The following is a 24,768-nucleotide window of genomic DNA, read 5'->3' as shown; positions in this document are numbered from 1 at the left end:
CAATAGGTACAATCAGTGCAAGGGGTTAAAGAAACATCCTTGATTCTTTCATTCCTTCAATCTTAACCACTTCGGTACGAGCGTTGACTATAGTCGACAGTCACAGATGAAGGCGTACAGCCAAGCGACAGCCACTTTATCTGCTGTGTAATTGTAGCTGCATTATATCACGCACTTATTGTATTTTGTAGCCACGTATATGTATACTATTGATCGTATTGTAGCCTTATATGCTTTTTTGTATTTTTATTTGTATAGCTCTCACCGTACAGGCGCAGCACTGTATCTACCGGTTGAACTTTGTAAGACCGGGGAAACATGATTTGAAAATAAAGCGCTTTGTATCTAGGTTCAGCCAATAAGCTACTCCGAATATGTAATCTTTCGACAAGTCCTTAATACAAATTATTGCAGCACGCTTTTGATTCACATAGGTAATTTAGTGACCAGCGCCGTACCGAAGTGGTTAACTGTAACGTAACGACCACGGTTGAAAAGTGTTTGAAATATATCGCAGTAACAGATCCCCGACAAAACGGGCAGAAAGAGTGCGATTCATCGAAACCGAGCATTCGATCAGCCCGATGTTCCGCTAGCGGACGCAACAATTCCGAGACAAAGAATCCCGCGAGACGTATACATCAAGCGACGGCGTATTCGCTGTCGCAGCACGCGCCGTTCACCGCGTCATTGTCTCCAGCGATCGCTCACAAGCCGCGCGGCGCTTCGCCCGAGGAACGGAAAGAAGGAAGCGGGAAAAGAAGAACGGGCGTCGTTAGGCCATAGAACCGGAACGGCGAATTACCACGTCGCGTGTTTCGTTTTGCGGGTCGGCGTTGCCTTGGCCGTCCCCCGCGCGCAATAACCCCGCGGCCCGGATTCCCGTGCGCCGTAGCTCGCTGCGGCTCTATCGGTCTGCGGCGCAGGGAGCCGTTAAAGGCATCGCGGCACCTGCTGACGAGGCTTTCCCAACGTTGTGCTTTTCCCCTGGACCAGCGCTGGGGGAGGCTGATCCGAACCGGTTAAGGGGGCTGGGGTTACTTCACGAAACGGTAACAAGCTGGAAGACGAGGCTGCGAGCTAGCTGGCAACATTGGTAGAGAAAGGGATTGCTGGATGAATGAAGGGATAAAACGAGGGAGCTGCGGATAGAGAGAGGGGGAGAGAGAAGGGCGGTGCAAGAGAGAGTGCAAGGAAAGAGAGTGAGAGAGTGAGGAGGGAATAAGGGTGTAAGGGTGAGAGTGAGAGAGTGAGGAAAAGTGAGAAACTGAGGAGGGGAATAAAAGTGTGAGGATGAGAGTGAGAGAGTGAGAAAGAGGCTAAGAGTGTACAGATGAGAGTAAGTAAGTTAGAAAGAGAACGACAAGCTAAGAAACGGAATAAGAGTATGAGAAAGCGAGTAATAGGGTCAGAAATATCAGAGTACAAGAAAGAGTGTGAGACACTGAGAAGCAAAATAACGGAGAGAGACTGAAGGAACAAGAAATAGTAAACGAGACGGCGCGGGAAGCAGAGAAACAAAGTAAGAATGTGCGAGAAAGAGGCTAAAAGTGTGAGAAGGTACAAGACACAGTGATAGAAAGCGAATCAGAGCAACAGAGGGCTCAGAATAGGGAAAGGGTTGAAAGAGACAGAGAATGAAGGAATGGGGGACAGGTGGAAGCAGAGAGCCAGAGCTTAGCGCGGAATCGGCCAGCCGGAAAACGCGACACCACCGGAAGATTGCACTATCGCGCACCCACTTGTTTTCTATCCCCTCGCCGTGGTCTTTCGCCCCTGTCCCTCCTTATATCCCCAGCGTGCATTTCTCCGGCACGGCCCAGTGCTACTGCCACGCTCGCCTCCGGCCAACGCTATACAGAAATCTGTTTCTCAGGTTCCTTTTGTTCCGTGCACCGATGCGGTCACCGATCGCTTGCACCTTTTACTATTGACCCGATCCGCTCCTCTCCTTTGTGAAACCGGAGACCGCGGGGGCATTCCTCGTAACGCCGATCCCTACATTTTATTCGCCAGCACGGATCGGTATCTCGTTCTTCCGTTTCTCGGATCCTCCTCGGCCACGCCCGTGTGTTCCGTTCGGTGTCGTTCTTCTAATTGCGTTCCCGGCTCGTCGACACACGCGCGATCGCGATAAACCCGCCGCGTTCCCCGAGCGTTTTCATTGTTCCTCGTTTCGGCTTGTTCGGGATATGTTTCGGGCGGGCGCGTTACAGTGAACGTGCAATGAAAATTGTGTTTAGAATTCTAGTCAGCGATTTACGTTCACCGGTGAGCTTCCGGTAACGATTATTCAATTCTTGTTTCACGCGGCATTTTGCGCCAGGCATGCGTGAAAGTTCTGTATGAATAAACGTGAAAGTGAAACGCAGCTTTCTCGCACGCGGCTCGTCGGGGCAGCTGTACACAGCGAATAGGGGTTTTTTGGAGGTTGTTCTGTATACAGGTTGGACAGGTTTATTAGCGTTCGTTAGCGATGAAATTCTGTATGGATAAGATCGATTTCAAATATATATTTTTATTGTGTTTTATCGTTCCTTCGTGGAATCCATAGGAATATGGGAAACAGTGTAGAAACTACAATATTTGTTCAGACGCAGCAATTCATTCCTCCATGAGCCCTTTATAAGATCATTCTGTTGGATATAATATTATTTAGAATTTCGCATTGTACGAACTGCAACGTTTAATTTACGGATATCATACGTTCACAAGAAATTTTAATCTACGTGGATAACTGAATGGAAAATCGAATGAAACTGTTTCTGGTCTTCTCTTTTTTAATTAATTTTTTACGCGGCCAATTCATGTAAACGTCCACATTTCGGTCCGTGGAAATCCGCTTTCGCCCCGGAATGATAGTACTCTTTTTCCGCGCGGCGATGACAAAGGATGATGTTAATAATGGACGCAGTTTGACGCGGAGTTGGGATGAAAAATTTGTTTTGCAAAATGAATTCGCTCGTTGCGACAGCAATTAAATAAAATTATAAACAATCTCTACTTTACCGTGAACTCATTAAAATTCTCAATAAAGAAATGTGTTTCACTCAGTTTCTCTTTAAAACACAATGTTACAGAAAAATCCGCGTTGTAACCATGAACATTTCATTTCTGAAATAAAAAAACAACGGGGAACATCATTTCACACTCTGCAAAGAATCCTCCGTTCGTTCAATCAGAAGTTATCTCACAAAATCTATACTCATAAAATCTCACAATTTCAAACTACTTAAATAATCCCAAAAAAATTACCGACAGAATCAAACACACAGTATCCCATGTCGAACCATAATCAACCCAATTTGCAAACTCAGACGACAATCGTATTCGAAGCATCGTCGAACGCGTAAGCGCATCCGCAGTACCGCCACAACTGCCATTTTCCAGGCACTCGAGTCGCTCAAACAGACTTACTCAAACACCGTCGAATTCCCGATCTTGCCCTCGAACTGAAAAACTCGTTCCGATGCATCGATCGAGGCCCAACGGTGCCCGCGTACCGAGGCGGTGCGCGCGGCGTAGAGACCGCAGCAGCCGGTTGCTTTCGTTTCGCAAAGTCCACATCAGTTTCGTTGATTAAAACTCTTCTGCAGCCCCCGCTCGGCTCCCTTTCGCGACGGCGGCGTCCGACGGGAGGCGGTGGAGGTGAAAGAACAAGTTGCCGGAGAAAGGGAGACTTCTTATTCCGGAAATTGGAAAAAGTACCCGGAGCCGGTCATACCGCGGTGGGTTTCGAAAGCTGCCGCTGGAGACCGTCGCGGAGAGGAGGCTGATGGGAAAAGAAGAAGGAAACACGGCGCGAACATACTTATGCATTGGAATTCCTTTTCCTTGAGTATGACGAGGCCTGGCTGCCGAGACTCCGCTACCGGCATTCGGGGACAACAGTTTTCTCGCGCGAAACAGAGGAAACCAGGAGCGCGTACGTGTTTATACGCGGGCGACCGGTCGTGTTTGTTCGCGTGTCCCTCGTGTGTATACGTGCGAGGAGCTGAAAAGCGAACGGAAGAGAGATAAAGAGGAAAAGGACAGGGGAACGGAGAGATATAGTTCGATAAGTAGGAGTGGGCACGCCGCGCGAGCTCGAAAACGAAGTTTGCCAGAGTTCGGGCTTGCCAAACGCGGGTCGAGAGAGCGCAAATACGGTCTCGGGCTCGGGCACCCGGCGAATAAAGGATTTTCCCTGGCACATGACGTCAGATTTTTCAAAGGTAACGTTTCCGACGGCTTTCTCCCGGCGCTTATGTCGGTTAATGCTCGAGAGCGAAGGATAAATAAACGATAAGGTCATTTTTGGGAACGCACCGGCTCGGTCTCGGCGAGTTCCCTCCTAGCCTTTGACTTCGTGCAATTGGACATTCTTGATGTTTGCTTACGGTTCGCGAGCGCTTGATGGATTGAGCCGCGAGGTCTGTTAGGGGATCACAGTGGTTCGCGCGGAGTTCCATGTCAATTTCTGCGAATGGTGTGCTTCTATTCTCAGGAGTGCCATTCGCGAGTGTATCTTTAGGTCGAAGAATTTACTGCTCGTATGTGCTACAGTTTGTGGATATTTAGTGCACGATATTGGTGATTAATGTGTGCACGAGCTAATTCACTGAGTTATTGGACTTCACGTTTCATTAGGACTATACATGAAAGTTCATTATAATTCCGAACGATCCGATGATTGCTTCTTAAAATATCGAAAATTTGGAATATAGGAATTCTATTAAGAAATCACAATAAAATTTGTCGAATACACTCGAACAGTGTGTAATCACAAAATACTGAGTCAATTCGAGTATCAAACCTTCGTCGAACGTTCGTTTTCCCACTTATATATTCCCAGCGGCCGTAGATCAGGGGTATCAAAGCATCCCCGGTTGCTATTCTTTAACAACTTGCCACGTTCTCGAGATTGCGCCGGTGCGGCCGCGTCCTTGCGTGTATGATCATTTCGCCGTCGCTCGTACGGCGGGGCTAGCCCCCGGGCCGTGGAATAAACTCGTTCCAAGATACTTGAGAGGCAAGTGTTTCGTGGTACGTGTGCAGCGTGGTGTGGCAAAGTTTGCGTCGGTACCGGCAGCCGCAGGTCGTAAGGACAAATCCGTTTTCGAGTTCCGTTGGATTACTACCGAACAAGGAATTTCCTAGATCACCAATACGATCTCGGGTCAAGGGACGCCGGTGCACATATACATCCCTATATACTTGCTTCCCGCGCCGTCACCTTATATACAACTTATGTACATTTGCATACATAAATACATAAATCGATACATAAATATTGTACATACACCTATACATACATGTATACATTTACGTGTATAGATATATATGTACATATTTCTCATAGGAAGGTATAGCAACGCCACAAATCAATGGTGTCCAAAGTTTAACGTGGCCCGGGGCGTGTTACACGCGGCACCGTGTAATTAACCCTTAACCCGTGCGCCGACAACGACTTTATAACATCCTGAGTTTACATCCGGTGGTGGTGACCCCCTTCGCCCTTCGTCGTGGCGGACTAATTACAACCGGTTCCAGAAACGGGGAAAGAGAGCCGCGACGTGAAAGCTGGCTGAACGGAGACGAGGCGAGGGTATCGAGCAAACGTCGCGTCCCCTCTCTTAGGCCAATCGGAATCAACATCTGGACTCCTGTTTCGGCAACGATCCGCGATATAGATAAACCGAAGCGACGTCCGCGCGCGAAGCGAACGATGGAGAGGGTTAGAAAGAGGGAGGGAGAGAGAGTGAGAGAGAGTGAGAGAGAAGGAGAAATTTGAAACGCCCGAGGACAATCTCGAGGAATCGCGAGCGTATCCTCGCACGACTCTGTCCGACGACCGATCGGACAATTCCTAGCCAATTTCGGGCGATCGGCCGAATCCTCGAATGTGCCATTTCGACGCGGAACGCGCCATTTTGCGAGTACTTCCGCTGATCGGATTGCGCCATCCGGTCGGAACGATTCGATCTCACCCACTGTAACCGGTTTAATTTCGTCGGACCTGCCCCACGCTACTCTTCCATGAGGCGGACGACTATGACGACGAGAACGACGACGACGCTGGTCACCGACTGCGATGAAACTCGATGGGGATTCGTAAATTCGCACGGTTGACGTTTCATCGTTGAAATGCGAGCCGACGCTCGGCCCGTGGACCGAGAATTTTTAATCAACCGGAAGAAGAAGTGGGAGGGCATAGAGTTCGGGACGCTATCCTGACAATCCGGAGTTATGGGGAAACTTGGGGAGTCCGTTAATTTCGACGGAAGCCTCGAGTTTAGACCCGGCGCAGAGCGGTGCCCTTTTGTTCCCTTGGTTTTCGCGAATCGGTGTTTAGTCGGAGCATGAGTCACGATATCGGGAGCTGGTATTATGCGAATTCGGTATTTCTGCGATGAACCGCGGAATGTTGTTTAGCTTTTGAATTTTGTTGCGTCGTAGGAGGTGGCGAATAGTATTAAGAGCTGAATTCTTCATATTTCCACTACTATAAATCGAATAATTTTTAATCGAAGTGTGTTTTTAATTAAAAGATGAATTCGTTTCGATTATCTCCCCATATGGTAAAACAAGACAAAATATTTGTTCCTATCTATAACACCCAAGGTGACCTTTACCATGAAAACAAACTGTTTTCAAAATTCCTGTTACTGATATCTATTTTACACTCCGTAGTCTGCAATATAAACATTCTACCTTAATCTAAACATTTCTTTTTGTCAGATGGCTGCAAGAGTATGACAAATCCTGCTTCGCGTTAGAAGTAACACCCTTTACATACAAATCGGTATATTCCTACCTTTTGTTTCATATTTTCAGTTAATTCTTTTACGTGCAATTATCTATTCTCACAGTCTGTTGCGGCTATACGATGCATGCGTTAATACAAAAACAGACAGCCAGGTGTTCACCACTAGAATTTCAACTGTTACGATAAAAGGATGCAAATGTTTACTATGCTCTTTCATAATTGCCGTAGCTAGACTACAACGTAAGTTACGTAGGTTTACCGGGGTTTACGTGCACCTTCGCTGAAACTCGCGAGCGCGCTCTTGCTCACCGTTCTGTATAAATGGCATTAAAAGATTTGAGAGAATATAGTAGTCCTCGAGACGAGCGAGAAGAAAACCTTAGTTAACACAAATCCGCGGAATAGCGTTATGCGAAACTATGTCCGCGGCGGGAAAGATAAGAAGAACGATGATCGTATGCGGTTAAAGCTTAATTACTCTATGTTGACGAAACTGGATTTCGAATCCAGCGGTTCACCAATGTAAATGCTCCAGCGTTAAGAATACTTATGAAATTGAATATGTAAGCTCTTGCGCAATAAATAGGCCTGTCAGTGCATACACCTGGGTCTGACTTAAAATAGTTACACTCTACTTGTCGAGCCTAAAGTGATATGTTCTACTTGTCCGATTTGGGACGAACATACATCATCGTTTGAATTTCAGACGAGAAAAGTCCATTTGCCTGAGTTAGGAACATGACTTGAAAATCGAAACGATTCCGAGAATATCTGTATCAAACCATTAAATATCCATACTAACTGAAATTATTAAGACAACCAAATATCCATAAATATTATGGATGTATTGGATTCCACCATTTGTTAGATTTAATCTTAATATACCACAGCCAATATTCTTCGAAATTATTAATTGCCACGATTGTCGTTTTTCAAATTGTACCGTAACTGACACAGAACCAAAAGTGACAGTTATAGAATGCACATTCGATGCGAATCCGAAATAATATCGATGCCGAAGAATCGAAGTCAAAACCAATAACGACTTAAAATCCATTTACCCGTTAACATCAATTGCGAATATTCCTCTGTTATCCTAACCATTTTAGAAAATCAATATCGTAATATTCAACGCCTGGTTTAATCTCCATTACGCTGCAACATATGTAAGAAACAGACGGATCAACAATTGCACCGACAAAACTGACACATTAAAAACTGGTTAAACAATTGAAAACGATTAGCTGGCTGTGCTGGTCCTAAATATCTTTCCACGTTTACAAGCGCCCGCGTTCGTCATACTCGGCCGGCATTGTAAAACCAGACGGAACAATATTCATTCCGCCCGCAGATCCCAGTCACGCCATCAAATTTCCGAGCTCCCCGAATGAGCGGACCCCGACGTTAATACCGGCGATGACCGGCCACTTCAGCTCGCGCAAATTAAATTTAGATTACCGAACGACAATCAACGGAATCCATAGCACGGCGAACCACGTCCCCGCGGCAAATCCCTCGAACATCGGCCTCGCTGGAACCGGGTCGAATAAAACGGCGAATGCATTCCTTAAACCGGAAGTTTATCAAGGTATCCTTCCACCCTGGACCCTTTCCGTAGTCGTGGTCAAGCGGCTCCGCTCTCGCCGTCCCCGTTTTCGCCTCGGGCTCGCGCGACCGGGGCGCCAGGAGGGTGCAAAATATTCGAGCAATTTGGTGACACTGCCAACCGTCCGGGGCCCCGGGTCTTTTTATCCGTGGTGTTAGCCGGCTTAGTTTTATCGTGGCCGCATTATCCTTCCTTCCCCTTGTTCCATTCCGTTCATCTGTCCTCCCGCTATTCAGTCGACGCTCCTTCCCTCCTCGGTTTTCCCGCCCTCTTCTACCTAAACTCTAGCTCTTACCTATTCTGGATTAATGCCAGTGGTCTTTCCGCCTCCGAATCTCTCCCTCGCGTCTATCAAACGTTCACCAGACACACATATATATGCACACACACTAGTAAACTACACCCTGCTCGCAATACTCGCTATCAGCCGTTTGATCTTCCTGCGATGCTTGTTCTACTATCTTTCTCCCTTGATCCTTCGACAGCGACCTTTCCACGTCCCTCCGTTCTCCCTTCAGCTGCCACCCTTCTCGCTTTCCGTGTCTGTTGCTCTCGTACTCTTAAGCGACTGGTCGCAATCCCTGTTTTCTGGTTTACGACGATTCCTCGGCGACGCAGGGCGCTCGCAATCGGAGGGCGAAGAATTACGAAGTGGAGCGACGCTGCCGGCGCCGCGCTGCGCCACGCCGCGCCGCGCCGCGCCGTTCCCGTGTATATTCGTCGCGCTCGGTTTACCCTTCTGAGCCGAAACCCGGAGTTCAGAGCTCGTCGCCTCCGGACGACCTCGGGGGAACGTTACAGGTTGCTGGAGCACACTTATCACGATGGCGAATTCAAACGCCCACCGCCGACGCGCACCGCTTGCCGACCCCTTCTTTTCCCGCGCCGCCCATCGTGTTCACTGTACATCCACGCTCGTACGAACGCGCGCGGAAATAGTTCGCCGAGAGGACAAGCGTAATTGAATCGTTCTTTTCTGCAGTTCCCTGCCCCGGTTTCTGATCAAAGCGGGACAATATTAGCATTTATTTCCACTTTAAGTGGAACGCCGGCCAGCTGTTTTATTTTCACCGACGCCCTTTCGCCCTCGCGCCGCTGGAAATTAACGAGAGATAACGAGCCGTATTTTTGACCCCGGATAGAGAACGACGAGGGTAATTACCGGCGTTATTACTTAATTAATCACTCGGCCACACGTTCATTAATTCTTTCTTTCTTTCCCGCGTGCGGGGAAATTGTTTCGCAGCGTTCCACGGGCTGGTAGTATTTTCGTCCTTGTTTTCGGGTCTGTATTCAGCTGGGTGCTGTGTTTGTATTAGTCGCTCGAGTATTGGATTTCATCTATATTCGAAATTACGCTCGACAATGTGTTGAGGTTACTACGAGGTTTTTGTGTGTGGGGTTACTATTATTATCCTGTATTCGAGGGTGTACCGTCACAGATCCGGCTCGAAGGATCAACAAATGTGGCGTAGTAGATCCGGCTCGAGAAACCGAAAAATGCGACGTCGCACGTACACGAATACTAACGCGGATTAAATTCCTCGGCTGGGGTTGTAAATCCCAGCTTTAACTTTAGGTCTCGTTAATACTCGCGACGCGTCGATTTACGAATTTCTTCAGAAATCGACTGATTCAATTCTGATCTCCGACTGGTTGAGATCAGATCACTAGTTGCAGTTGTCCCGAACGATGGACTGACTACTGTTTGAATGAATGAATGATATCTCGTTACTCCGAACGATTGAGTATCTGAGATATTGTCACTCCGAACGATTGAGCGACTTATGTGTCCCGAACGATGGACTGAACGTTGAATGCGTGAGAATTCCCGAGATATCGTCACTCCGAACGATTGAGCGACTTATCTTGTAATGAGCGTAAAAACCTCTGGAGTGCGATCCTGTAGGTGTTTTTATACGACACCTACAGGTTTTGTGTCGAGTGCGCTGATTGGGAAATTGAAAATACCCAATCAGCATATAATGCCAAAAATCGGGGGCGTCTTGGACGACGCCCCTTGGCCAGCCCTCTTGGTGCAAGGGTGAGGGCAATGGCCACGTGCGAGGGATCCTCGAAGATTTGCCGATGCCTTGGAAATTTCCTCCAAGTTGACGCATGGCTGGCGGAACCGTTACGAACGAGGTTCGCGTCGACCCTTCGGAAATTCCCGGTTTATGATATGGTCGGTTGTCTGTACGAACGACGAAAATTCCAAAACTATTGTCTGGTCACGCGCGGATTGACTAAATGATTTTCTCATGATTTAGGGTGCAATTGCCCCTTGTAACTAAAATAAATAAACTGAGTTCGAAAAAGGCTAATCCCGAAAGTAAATTTGTTGGCACGTCCATATCATAAACGAACCTTCGAGGATTTTCTCCGTTTTGTTCCGCGTCGGACGGAACATGCTCCCCCCCGTTGATCGGTACGAACGATCAATGTATCCTGTGCCTGCGTCCTTAGCGTTGCGGTGCTGTTAATCTGACTCCGAGTCAGGTAGAGGCGCCAATTGCCTCACGTTCCGTCGGTAGGTCCCGTGGCTGGTCCGAACGGTGACTGCCCGAATTATCCCATCCGCCCCAGGATGCGTAGCTACCACTCGTCCGAGGTGCCAGGCCAAAGGTGGAAGGTTGTCCTCCTTCATGACCACGACGGTCCCCTCTCGTATGTGGTGGGTGCCGGTTGTCCACTTATGCCGCTCGTTCAGATGGTGGATATACTCCTTATGCCACCTGGCCCAGAAATGTCGCTTGACCTTCTGGATGTGTTGCCAGGTGGACAGCCGGTTCGTCGGTGTTCCGCTGAAATCAATCTCAGCAAGACTCGTAAAGGAATCACCGATCAGGAAATGGCCGGGAGTCAGGGCGGACGGATCATTGGGATCCGCGGATAGGGGGGTGAGAGGACGCGAATTCAGGATGGCCTCGACTTCGATTACGAACGTGTTGAATTGTTCGAGGGTGAACAATTCGTCGCCTACAACCCGTTTCACGTGATGTTTGAAGGACTTCACTGCGGCTTCCCATAGGCCACCGAAATGTGGCGATAAGGCTGGCATGAAGTGCCAGGAGATCGCCTTGTCCGTTACGAATCGCCGCAGTTGCTCGTCCTTTGAGAGTGATTGATATAATGCCTTGAGTTCGTTGTCGGCTCCGACAAAATTCGTGCCATTGTCGGAATAGATGTTACGGCATAACCCCCTCCGTGCTATGAACCGTTTTAGGGCCGCGATGAATCCCTCGGTGGTCAGGTCGCCGGCTACTTCGAGGTGAACGGCCTTCGTCGCGAAGCAGGTAAAAACTGCAACGTACACCTTGACTCGGGTCCGATTTCGGAAGCGCCGCTCCTTGACCCAGAACGGACCGCAATAATCAACGCCGCAGTTGTAAAATGGCCGAGCGGCGGTGACGCGCGTCGCAGGTAGATTTCCCATGATATAATCCACGGCAGGTGGATTAAGTCGGAAACACCTGACGCAGCGCCGGATAATCTTGCGTGTTGTGTTTTTCCCATCAATGGGCCAATACGTTTGCCGTACGTTGCAAAGCGTTGCCGTGATGCCTGCGTGGTGGTATCGCACATGCGTCTCGCGTATAATTAGGTCCGTCACGTGATGACCCTTTGGTAGTAAGATTGGATGTTTCCTTGCGAAAGGTAACTCGGATCTTTGCAGACGTCCGCCGACGCGCAATAATCCCCTTTCGTCGAGAAACGGTGTAAGGGATCGGAGTTGGCTCTTGGGGTGCAGCCTTCCGGATTCCAGGTCCTTAATATCCCTTTCGAAAGCCGTGGATTGGACCATTTTGACGACGCGGAGTTCGGCTTCACGAATTTCCTCGATGGTAAGCGGACCAGCGGTGCGGTGACGAACACGGAGGCAATACGCGACGATTCGCGTGAGCTTTTTGATACACGAGTATCGAGTGAGAATCTCGTCACTCCGAACGGTTGAGTTCGCGAGACATGTCACCCCTTTCGTTTCGGGTATCTCACTCGAGACCGTGTATCTCGAAATTGGCCATCTTGCTTGCTCCGTCGCGAGCCAGTCCGGACCGTGGAGCCACAATGAGTTTCGAACGAATTGAGCGGGCATTAGTCCTCTTGAAATCAAGTCGGCCGGATTGTATTCCGATTTGATGTGGCGCCACGTGTTTATCTCGGTTTTGCCCTGTATGTCGGCCACGCGGTTGGCGACGAATGTTTTTAACATACAGGGCTGTGTGTTGATCCAATTCAACACTATTGTGGAATCGGTCCACAAAAATGTCTGATGGATCTTAACCGAAATCGCCCGTTGGATGGAGGTGACTAAGGACGCTAGAAGCACGGCGCCGCATAGCTCTAGACGCGCGAGCGTAACCGTCTTGAGTGGTGCAACGCGGGATTTCGCGCAGAGCAGGTGTGTTTCGACGCGTCCTACAGCGTCTATCGTACGTACGTACACGCAGGCTCCGTATGCGCGTTCGCTGGAGTCACAGAATCCGTGGAGTTCGAGACGTTGGTGGTTCCTCAGGGTCACGCAGCGGTTGAACTCGATGTCGTTTAGTTCTTGAAGTTGCGCTGCGTATGTGGTCCATTCCGTGTAAAGGCTGGCGGGAAGCGATTCGTCCCAGTCGATCTTCAATTGCCATAGACGTTGCATTAGAATCTTGGCGATAATGGTGACGGGTCCAAGAAGTCCTAATGGATCGAATATTTTGGCGATCGTTGACAAGATGGTCCGTTTGCTGACCTTGCCAACGACTTGAATTTCGACCGCATAACGAATCGCATCGTTCCTGGCGTCCCAGGATATTCCCAACGCCTTCATCGTTGTGTCATCGCCGAGGATCTTCGGGTGGATTTGGTCTTCGCGGAGTCCCTTAAGAAGGGCGGGTTCGTTCGACGCCCATTGACGAATGTTCAATCCACCCCGTTGAAGAAGCTCGCCGATTTGATGTTGGATGTGCCGCGCTTCCTCCATTGTGTCGGCGCCCGTGAGGAGATCATCGACGTACAGATCTCGTTTGATGATCTCTGCTGCTTCCGGATATGCGTCGCCCTCATCGTCTGCCAATTGATGAACGCATCTGATGGCGAGATATGGAGCCGATGATAGTCCGAACGTGACCACATTCATCTCGTACGTTCTTATGCAACCATTATCTCTCCACAAAATGCGTTGATAAGCCCGATCCTCTGGTCGAACGAGGAATTGGCGGTACATCTTCTCGATGTCCCCGGTTATGACGAACGCATGCATCCGGAAGCGCAAGAGTAGGGAAAAGAGGTCGTCCTGTATCGTAGGGCCTATCATTAGCGCGTCGTTTAATGATATTCCGCTACTGGTCTTTGCAGACCCGTCGAATACTACGCGTACCTTAGTCGTCGTGCTCGATGGTTTTACGACGGCGTGGTGCGGCAGGTAGAAGCCCGGTGCGTCGAAGGTTTCTACCTGCGTCATGTGCCCGAGCGCTATATATTCCCTCATGACCGTGGTGTATTCGTCCCCCAATTCCGGATCCCGTTCTAGTTTCCGTTCAAGCGAACGGAAACGATGCAGGGCGCGCGTGCGTGATTCGCCGAGTTCTTCCCGTTTTTCGTTAAACGGTAACGCAACCACGTATCGTCCGGAATGGTCGCGTCGAACGTTTTTTGCGAAATGTTCTTCGCACTCGTGCTCCTCCGTTGATAAATGTCGACTCTGAGGTCCTTCTTCCACTTCCCAGAATTTCTGTAGGTTGAAGTTCAGGTTCGCGACGAAGGCCTCGCGGGTCGTGCGTGTGGCGGCGACGGTTGGGACGTTTCCCCCGATGATCCAACCTAGTTGCGTCTTCTGGAGAACCAAATCGCGTCCACCTCGATCGGAAAGGTCGATTTGACCGATGCTGAGGCACGCCAGTGCTGGGCCGGTGCCGATCAGCATGTCTATCCTTCCTGGTTGGTGGAACGATGGATCTGCCAGAGGAACGTTGGCCGGTATACGCAACCTTGATCGGTCTAACGGGACGTCCGGCACCCGTTCAGAAATTTGCGGGATCGCGAAAAACGTTAGTGCCCGCTGGAAATTGGACAACCGCGATTTAATGGTTGTGGATACCAATTTGTTTGATACGGTGTTGACTCGGTTGAGGCCTTGAATGGCTACGGATGCCCGACTCGACGGCAAACGTAGCTTCTTCGCGAGGTCCTCCGTTATGAAATTCGCATTTGAGCAGGTATCAACCAACGTCCGACATTGAACGGGTTGCCGGTCGTTGTCGAATACCTGCACGACTGCTGTTGCCAGCAATCCGTTTGTTTTCCCGTCGGATATGAATGAAACGCCTTGTCGTCGTCGTGATGTCCGTCCGGTACGTTTCCGTCGCAGTCAGGTTTTCCTGGCTTCTTCCTTCGGCGATGCATCCCGATGGAGCTTTGTGTTGTGCTGCCCATGGCAGACTCGACAATTTCCTCCATGGCAGGCTTCGGTGGTGTGGTCTCCTTGGAGGCAGTTGAGGCAAAGGTTTGCCTTGCGTGCTGCCTGAAGGCGACGAGTTACCGTCATGTCAAGGAATTTGGCGCATTGGTACGCCCGATGCGTACCTGCGTTGCAAATTTTGCAGCTTGATTGTGTCGTTGCCACGAAAGTTTGCTTCCTGGCCGTCCGCGGCGATGACGGCTTCCTGGGAGGTGCAGGCGTTTTCCTTGGGAGTACCGGTATCCCTTTTGCGGGTTGTTGCGATGACGCGACGGTTGCTGGAGATGCACGATTCGCGATCGAGACTGGGGGTTTCGTGGGCGCATCGTCGGTCCTGCATCGGTGAGACGCGTTACGGAGATGCCGAAAGATGTCAGCGATTTTCGGCATCGTCGTGTCGGACAAAGTTTGCTCCCATTCTCGTTTCGTCCCCGTACTCATTTTGGAGATCGCGATGCTGGCGAGTAGATCGCTCGCGATATCTTCCCACGATCTTCCCAGCGCGTGTAGCGATCTTATATGCGACTGCATATGGTTTATCAAGTCGCGGATCGATTCGGCTGTGTCGTCGATCATTACGGGGGTATCGCGAAGCAACGCCGAATGTTGCAGCACGAGTGCTCTCGTGTTGTCGTAAGTCTCGATCAGTTGATCCCACGCTGCCTTGTAGTTGTCTTCGCTGATCGTAAACGACTCGATCGCGGATTCAGCCTTGCCGGATAGAGAAAGTCGCAGATAATGCAATTTCTGTATATCGGTCAACCCCGGGTGCGAATGTATCATCGTTGAGAATGCGTCTTTGAATGCGACCCATTTCTCAAGACGGCCATCGAACTTCGGCAGTTCGATTTTCGGCAAGTGTACCCCGATCGCGGACGACGAGGCTGACAACGCGGGAGAATCGTTCACGCTTCTTGTCGCCGTTGGTGGTTGCCTGCCTGCTTGCTCCGCGTCTTGTAGCATCGTGATGGCCGTCGCGATGACGTCATCGTACTGCTCTGTAACCGCTTCTCGTTCCGCTTCCGTTTGCTCGAACTCCTCGATGAGCCCCAGCTGGTCTTGGATGTCGTTGAAATTATCGAAAAGCTTTCGCAGCCTCTCGACGCGTTCACGGAGTTTTACGCGTTCCTTCGCGGAATCTTGATACGTCTCTAGCGCGTTGTTAAGGGACGTAATTTGCGACTTGAACGCGCGGCGTTTGTTTTTTAGTAGGCGGACCGTTTGTGCTTGATTTGCGCTCGACTCGTTCATTGACGCGTTCGCCATTTCGATGGTAAGAAGTCGAGACGTGGGAAAGTGCAATCAAGGATATCGTACGAGAGGATTCGATCGGTAAATCTTGACGAGCCTACCTTGACTGATGCGGAGGACGTGTTTGTTCGTAGACTTCCCGCAACAGATTGGACTCGTCGTTCCTCGCTCTGTGGCCTGCTGCTCGGCTGCTTTGGAGTCGTGTCGTTCGTCCAATCTGGATTCTCGCCGTCAGACCTTGAATCGGACGGTTGACAGCTTCCGTTGGATCCACTTATGCACTGTATTTTCACAAACGCGGATCCGACTCGAGGGACCGAAAATGTGTTCTGTGAAACTCCGGCTAGTAGGATCCGGCTCGAAGGACCAAAAATGTGTACCTCCGGCTAGTACATCCGGCTCGAAGGACCAAAAATATGTACCGTCACAGATCCGGCTCGAAGGATCAACAAATGTGGCGTAGTAGATCCGGCTCGAGAAACCGAAAAATGCGACGTCGCACGTACACGAATACTAACGCGGATTAAATTCCTCGGCTGGGGTTGTAAATCCCAGCTTTAACTTTAGGTCTCGTTAATACTCGCGACGCGTCGATTTACGAATTTCTTCAGAAATCGACTGATTCAATTCTGATCTCCGACTGGTTGAGATCAGATCACTAGTTGCAGTTGTCCCGAACGATGGACTGACTACTGTTTGAATGAATGAATGATATCTCGTTACTCCGAACGATTGAGTATCTGAGATATTGTCACTCCGAACGATTGAGCGACTTATGTGTCCCGAACGATGGACTGAACGTTGAATGCGTGAGAATTCCCGAGATATCGTCACTCCGAACGATTGAGCGACTTATCTTGTAATGAGCGTAAAAACCTCTGGAGTGCGATCCTGTAGGTGTTTTTATACGACACCTACAGGTTTTGTGTCGAGTGCGCTGATTGGGAAATTGAAAATACCCAATCAGCATATAATGCCAAAAATCGGGGGCGTCTTGGACGACGCCCCTTGGCCAGCCCTCTTGGTGCAAGGGTGAGGGCAATGGCCACGTGCGAGGGATCCTCGAAGATTTGCCGATGCCTTGGAAATTTCCTCCAAGTTGACGCATGGCTGGCGGAACCGTTACGAACGAGGTTCGCGTCGACCCTTCGGAAATTCCCGGTTTATGATATGGTCGGTTGTCTGTACGAACGACGAAAATTCCAAAACTATTGTCTGGTCACGCGCGGATTGACTAAATGATTTTCTCATGATTTAGGGTGCAATTGCCCCTTGTAACTAAAATAAATAAACTGAGTTCGAAAAAGGCTAATCCCGAAAGTAAATTTGTTGGCACGTCCATATCATAAACGAACCTTCGAGGATTTTCTCCGTTTTGTTCCGCGTCGGACGGAACAGAGGGCAAATGCTATATTATATTTCAGTTGCCTCCAACTATTTACACAGCCTATATTCCCCGAACTCATTACTGGACTACGTACCTATAGCAGAGTATATAATAGAGAAACATAACAATCGAAAACCACCACTTCGTATTTAACTGATTAACATTCCCAAGGAAAAAAATCAAATCCCCTATTCCTCGAAACCCGAGAAATCTCGAGTGAACATAGGAATCTGCAGTACGCTGCAAAAAGATCGGCAGGTACGGTGAAAAGATGCACCAGTACGATGTAAGCGTACGGGCACCATTACACGGCACAACGCGCCGTTTCTCCGCCGGCGGACCCTTCGGCGCGTTCTACATGGGGAGCATCGTAAAACACGTTGATCCGTAGAACAAAAATTCCCGGCCGGCAGTAACGACAACACCATTCATCCTAAACCCTCTCGTGGCACGTATAGAATCCGCGGCTAAATCCCGGCGGGACGGTGCACGTTTATGTCTCGAAAGCTTTTTTTAGTGGCCGCGCCGTGCACAGAGGAGGCCATGTGCCGACAAGCACTTTATTTCCTTGATTTCCTACACTTTTCATTCCCGAAATAACAGCCGTTACGTCCGACGTGGCTATATGTACGCGCAAGTTCACGCTCACCGGCCGATCCACCGTGCCGCGTCCATTCAGCCCGCGCCCGCTTTCTAAAGATCGGCTAAATTGTTAAGCGCGCGCGTTCCCGTGAATGTGTACCCGCGTACAGCCGGCACTAAACATGCCCGGCCGCCGCGAATTACGATATTTACCCTCGTTACGTCGAAAAAGCCGGAGTTACACGGCGGCGCACGCGCGCAAAACTTTTCACCCCGACCCGGAAAATTCGGGAGCTGCTCGTCCGAGCAGACGAAAAACGTCGTAATAAATAATACAGGCCAGGAATCATCCGTTCCTCGAGTTTTCGACGGTGAAATGTTCGCGCTTCGGTTCAACCGCCCCCGGTCGTCCGTCAGGTTGGTCTACGCCGTGTTCCGCCTCGCTGCAGCTGCGATAGACTTCCCGTGTAAATCGAAATACCGGTTACCACGGATCAGGAATTAATTGCGGCGAAGATTCGTTGCCGTATCCGGTCTCGAGTTCTTGCGTTTCTTAATTAGAAAAGTTTTATGACTATGATTTTCAACGTTTTTATCGAATTTCGAAGCATCGAGGAGAGTGATTTGGATTTTTCAGTGAGAACGGTACGAGTAGAGTAGGATATATCTAATTGTTGTTTTGTGGGAAAGCGGACCTGTGAGAACATTGATAATAATGATAGGGATGTGACAGAAATCGAGTAATAATTAAATATAATTTAAGAGGAATATTTTATTTTTCATTAGATTTTGATTTATAATGTCCCCGCTTGAAAGATCTCCGTATGTTCAGTCGACGTTGAAGGAGGCACGTGAAAGTTACGTTGAAGTATAAATTTTTATATTTTAGCTGAAATCGACTGAGACTTCTGTGTGTAGACAGTAAAATATTCACTGAATCCGAAACATTGTATCAACGTTCCTTTCGTTCCCTATAATACCTGCGTGTATCAGCGCGGAACTTTAGTATAAAGCATCCCATATTTGCCTACGGCCACGAATGTGCTGTTTCAATTGATTTACCATGATTATTGATCTCCGCCGAGCGAATACGGAGAACCCCTATTTGATATGTATTTTATACGCGGCTCAATGAAATTCGTCCCATTAACCATTCATTCTTGAAAGCAACTACGAGCTCGTAATAAATAGAGCCCGATTCATGCTCATTAGTTCATGTTTACGTAAATCGTCGCGCAAGTACCCTGCACGGACTTATTACCGAAGAGGATTATAACTCACTCATCCGCTACTTCTCATTTATGACGGTTTCGTAGCTTCCTGTGAAACAAATTCCACAGATAATGCCCGTTTCTCTCGAGCGTATTATATTAATGAAACCAAGTGCGCATTATATTAAATCAGTTAGCCAATTTCTTCGAGAAACCGCCTTCGTCGAACATATTAATTAATTTCATGCGACATCCGCGATTAACTCGTCCTTAAATGAAAGACACGAATTTCGAGCAGACGTGAAACGTCTGTTCCGATAACCTGAATATTAAACTTCAATAACAATCTCAATACTGTATCACATAACGTCTCGTATCAGTGGCAAATAATAAATAAAACCTTCCAATTAAAAGACAAGCAATAACGAAAACAACAAATATCCCCGTCCTTTCAAGGTAACGAACAATCGCGAATCGAGTATTGAATTCTAATACGCTAACACGATTTCGCGGAATAATCAGCCAGTTAACAATTGCGAATTCCAACAGACCCGACCACGGTTGTTCCGTCGGAATTGTGTAGTTATTCAACTTCACGAAAATATCAACCGGCCTGCCGCGGGCGAGCGGTTGGATTTTCATTGGAAAACGAAAAAATAAAAGGACGGGAAAAACAGGTAACAGTACTCGTTGAACCGACATTGAACGGTAAACCGATACGTATAATTTTCCCGGGCAGCATTGCGGACTTCTTTGCGCGCTGATTACGTATCTATACCGTGGCATTCGAACCGCCGCGGCCGCGCGCCATTGTTGCACCGGTGAATGGCTGCGAAAGCGTCTTTCCGATTCCAGGCCGCTTTTTGCCCTGCCGTAAATCCCCCGTCCGGTGAAATACTTCTGCTATAATTGGCCAGAACTTCCGTTTCCATTTTCTCTCTTTTTCGGTAAACGGGACAGCGACTTATACCCGGTCCCCGGGAAAATTATTCCCCGCGGACGCGCGTGTTATGCAACTCAGCCGAGCGAGAAGGAACGTGGCGGTAGGAGAGGACGTGTGTTTCCTTCCCACAAAATGGCAGCGCCGTTACGAACACCCGACCGCGTACGAAGACCATTACATTAGAATACGCGGAATCGCGGGGAATTCTCTGGCAACACGCACGCGCTCGGCCGGTGCACGACCTGCAGCGAGATTCCGAATCCGTGCCTTGAAATGTGTACGACTGTAATCATATTTTCAGTGTATTTGAAGGGACGTCGGTGACTGAACCCTTTGACACTAGCAGGTTCTTATGAATATTCATTGTTTTACGATCAAGTATCAATGAAATGTTTTGTAGCCGTTTGAGTCTCAAGCGACGCGATCGCGTTTCTCCGTTACTCTGCCTAAAAGTGCCAATCTATCGGTTCGTGGAATCAGATGAAACTTAGTTATTCCTTTTCCTACCAATTATTCATTTTTATTTTTATTATTATCCGTTTGGAAGTGGAAAAATGTAAAGATTGCACTATTTAAAATTTGTTTCTGTAAAAAGAGAAAAGCGTAATTCAGTTTCTAAATTGAATCGAAAGAAGCGCGATTGCGCCGTTTGGCATTCTTCGACCGGGTTTTTGCAAAAAATCGTGAATCTCAAACGGATATCTAAAGTAGTGTATAGAATAGTGCAGAGATTGTTTTCTTTCGATGATTCATGTGTTGATATATTTTAATTCGTGTTCTGATATGAAGCGGTTCTGATGAATTATCACTTCTATTTTTAGCGATGACAATACCAATTCTATGTTGATCAAGTGAAGTTGAATGTAATATGTGTACGTGTTCTTAAACATGTACTTAAATACGAGTTCACGTTTTTACGATCAGACGTTTAAGGGTTGATTGGATTTTGCAAGAGCGAATCAAACTGGTATCTGGTATCTTATTTACAAATCACTAGATGCATACAAATGCGTGCAAAGACCGTTACATTAGAATACGCATGACCTGCAACGAGATTTCGAATCCCTGGCATGCCGTTTCCACGATATCCGCACGGATATTGTTGTCCACTGAGTCGAAATATAAAATTTTTTTAATATTCAACGGCGCAGTTCAAGGAATTGGAGCAAAATCTTGATTTTAACATAGTCATAGATATAAACATGTCATATTAGAAAGAAACCGATCAACTGGGGCGCTGAAAATGAATTTTTTCGAAGATTTCCGGGTTAGGATTAATTTTTTATACTCTACTCAAGGTTGGATGTTAAAATAAATATACTTTTTTGTATTTTAATTGAAGCGTGTACGAAAGGAATATTTTTATTACGGAATAATTATGTGGAATAGTATAGAATTATGTTTCGGTGAATTAAATTTTACTAACAGGTCGAGCGAATGAAAATGTAAATATTCATAATTGTCATTACAAAAGCTTCCGTGTAACGTAATGCAGTTTTTCGCCGTCAACATTATATTTGTCGAGCGGCCGATACAAAATTAAATACTACATATGAGATATTCAATATTTTGTATATCGCGAGCGCACGTGTTTACCTGGCGCGAAGGAATTTTAATTTAAAGGAACAATTTGTTTTTACTAACCACCGCAATTCGGCGGAGGAAAAAGACGACTCCGACGGTTGTATGATATTGAAATAAAATACGTACAGCTTCTTGCAACTGGACACGCAAGCAGAAAACGCGTGTAAGTATTGTATTTCATATAGTAAACGCACTCGCATTTTAAATATACTTTTGGCTTCAACAATTAAAATTGTACAATTATTTTTCGGACGAACCGTTTTGAAAGAAATTTTCGACGTTTTACTTAGTCTGCTGAATTATTTACTATTTCATAACATCTTGAACTTGCACTACGATCTTCAAATAAATTACTTACATTTAACTCTTTACACCCAATATCACTTTATTCAACGCAGTAGAATTGTTGAATTTAAAATTCAATATTAAATTTTGTGTAAGGTATCAACAGGTAAAACATGAAGACAAAACAGTTCTGTCTCTTAATTTATGCAAGATGTTTCTTTACGTCAGTTGCAAATAGTGTTATAGACATTTCATCAGGAAATAACGAATACTTATAATATCAAATATCGAGTGCAAAGGATTAAGCCTTCGACTGCGGCGCACGCTGGCGGAGAACCATCAATACAGACGGCGCTGGCCAAAATGCATATTCCTTGAATTCTAATTGGTAATTGAATATAAAGAAAAAGATCCAAAATTTATAATTAGGAACAAATTTAATCTGACAACTTTAACATAATGACAGTAAAGATAATATAAACGACTGTGGGTAATAAAAGGACACTGAAAACAATTTAATATTTAATTTACATGTGATATATTCTAAAACATGGATTAATGCATAAACCTACATGGCATTCTTTGCGTTGATAGAAAAATGTAGATGGCGTATATATAATACGTATTTGTAGTTAAAGAGTTGGTACTGCTTCCGATGTAATTATGTTCATAGCTCATATTAAATTAATCATAGTCCTCTCAAAAGAATTGAATAAATATGTTTAACAAAAGAGATTGACGCGAAAAAGCAACGAAAAATACGTATTTAACAAGATATTAGTAACGATTCTAGTTCGAGTTTTTCTTTTCCAGATATCTTTTCCGATCGTAAAAGTTTCCTTAATTATTCTCGCGTGTAGCTGTTACTGTATTTTTTTTATAAATCTTACTAGCTACTAATTGGCCGTTTCGCGGCGGGAGGGCGGGCGGACGAAGTAATTTCAGATTGATCTTGGTGGTCGTGGCTGGTATTGGCGTGGTATACGAGTCTGTCGTTATAAATCTTGCAATTTTGACGTTCAGTCGAACGGAACTTTTATTGCAGCCGAGTCCCTCCTTCGTAATTTACGCTCGAGTTTTCTGGTCGCCAGAAAAAGCTGATGTTTTGTTCTTCGAGAGAAAGAAACTCCCGAAGAGACTTTAAAATAAGCAGCGAGGTCGGCGGTATGAAATAAAAAATTCCACGTCACCTGCAGAATTAATTACGAGATTTTCCATTCGATCTTTGGAATCAAGCTCGTTTTATTATTCGATAAAGAAAACTTAGAAGTAGTATTTACTCGGAGATATTACAGAAACAATGAAATTTAAGCAAACATTATCCTGATTGATGTCATTTAAATAAGATAAATTTCATAGCTCTGGAATTGTCTCTAATCTTAACTTTAAAATTCGCCAGTAATAAAAGTGACGAAGTTATTTGAATGTCACAAAAAATGAATAGCGGATATGGAAATATCTAGAATTATTGGATTGCATTGAACAAGCGGTGTAACATTTAAATTTAGTATTAAAACACTTAACTGCCTTGAATGTGCATAAAATTCAGGGTATTTTCTATTATTTCTCTGAGCAAGTTAAAAGTACTCGTAAAGATTCTCATAAATCTCACTTTCATATTTTTTAAAGCACAGTAGGACTCACTTTATTACTCTGTCCTTAATGTCAGTTGACAAATATTATTTAGAAACTACAGAAACCGCGAGACGAATACACAATTCACTCCTCGAGCGAATGATTTTATTAAAGTTACATTCCTCAAGCAGATAGCTACATTCATATTTTGTTATTGTTTCTATTACGATAAAAAACGTGTCCAAATTATCAGTGCTGATTATCGATAAAAAAGAGTATTTAATTTTCCATTTTAAAATCACTTTCAGTTTCCATATTTCTTCTAAGTAGTAAAAGTAATACATATTGGAATCTAGAGCAAATTCAAAAGGTTTCGAATATAAGTTTTACAATCTTGAACATCAATATAAATTCTATTCGATAGTTGAAATGGTATTGCTTAAAGAACCCGTGGCTTCTGTATCGAACATGTCGTTCGCCTTTAGGGCGTGATTAACTCGCGCGCCAACTGAAATATGAAAGTACAGCGGGCCCGTAACTCACGCTGATTTTCGAGATTTGAATTTTAGATTCGCCGGCGTGCAGTTGCAATAAATAGAGATACATTCTAGGGAACGTTTATGAGGTAAATTACTTATCCGAGATACGAAGTATCGCGTTCCGCATTTCCATTCGCGTAAACGATATATTGACTAAATATTTGCGTCCTCCGGCTCGCGGACGTCGACGCTGTTCACTCTCAAGTTTCCCTCCAATATGTACTTATTAATGCATTGACTTATACTAAACTGGATACGTTTGTTTCCTTTACGGAAGGAAAACGTTTCTTTATGGTAATAAGTGTGCTGGGACATATCGCATTCGTGTTTCCGCTTCCGAAGACCGCGCATCGAAAAGTCGGAACTCTGGAAACAATTCATTGTACGACATGTTAAACGGAAAAATACACATCGCGCCGTTTATAAACTATCGAACATTTATATCAGTCAACGTACAACTGAAAGATGTTATTATTCTGCAGAAATTATATCGTAAAAAATCGAATCTAAAATCGTTGCTGTCTTATATTGCATTGGAATTAAAGATTATATTTAAAGAAACATGGGGAATAATTAAGAGAGATCATAATTACACTTTTGTGGTATATTATTCGA

At 46.4% G+C, this 24,768-nt stretch overlaps 1 protein-coding gene across 7 annotated transcripts in view; it reads right to left on the bottom strand.

Moving 5' to 3' along the window:
* Positions 1–24,768, bottom strand: part of LOC116432445 (neurotrimin) — a 249,747-nt gene that overhangs the window by 88,801 nt on the left and 136,178 nt on the right. Inside the window, exon 1 of one of the 7 annotated variants that reach the window (XM_076365761.1) lies at positions 8,650–8,750. The exons of the other annotated variants lie outside the window; for them this stretch is intronic. The gene's annotated coding sequence lies outside the window, so the exon portion shown is untranslated. Of the gene's footprint in view, positions 1–8,649; positions 8,751–24,768 lie in introns of those variants that run through there. 7 annotated transcript variants of the gene reach the window in all.

The sequence above is a fragment of the Nomia melanderi genome, chromosome 3 (genome assembly GCF_051020985.1).
Source record: "Nomia melanderi isolate GNS246 chromosome 3, iyNomMela1, whole genome shotgun sequence".
NCBI classification, from domain to species: Eukaryota; Metazoa; Arthropoda; class Insecta; order Hymenoptera; family Halictidae; genus Nomia; species Nomia melanderi.
Note: the sequence above shows the minus strand (reverse complement) of the source record. Positions and strands in the feature narration are given on the sequence as shown.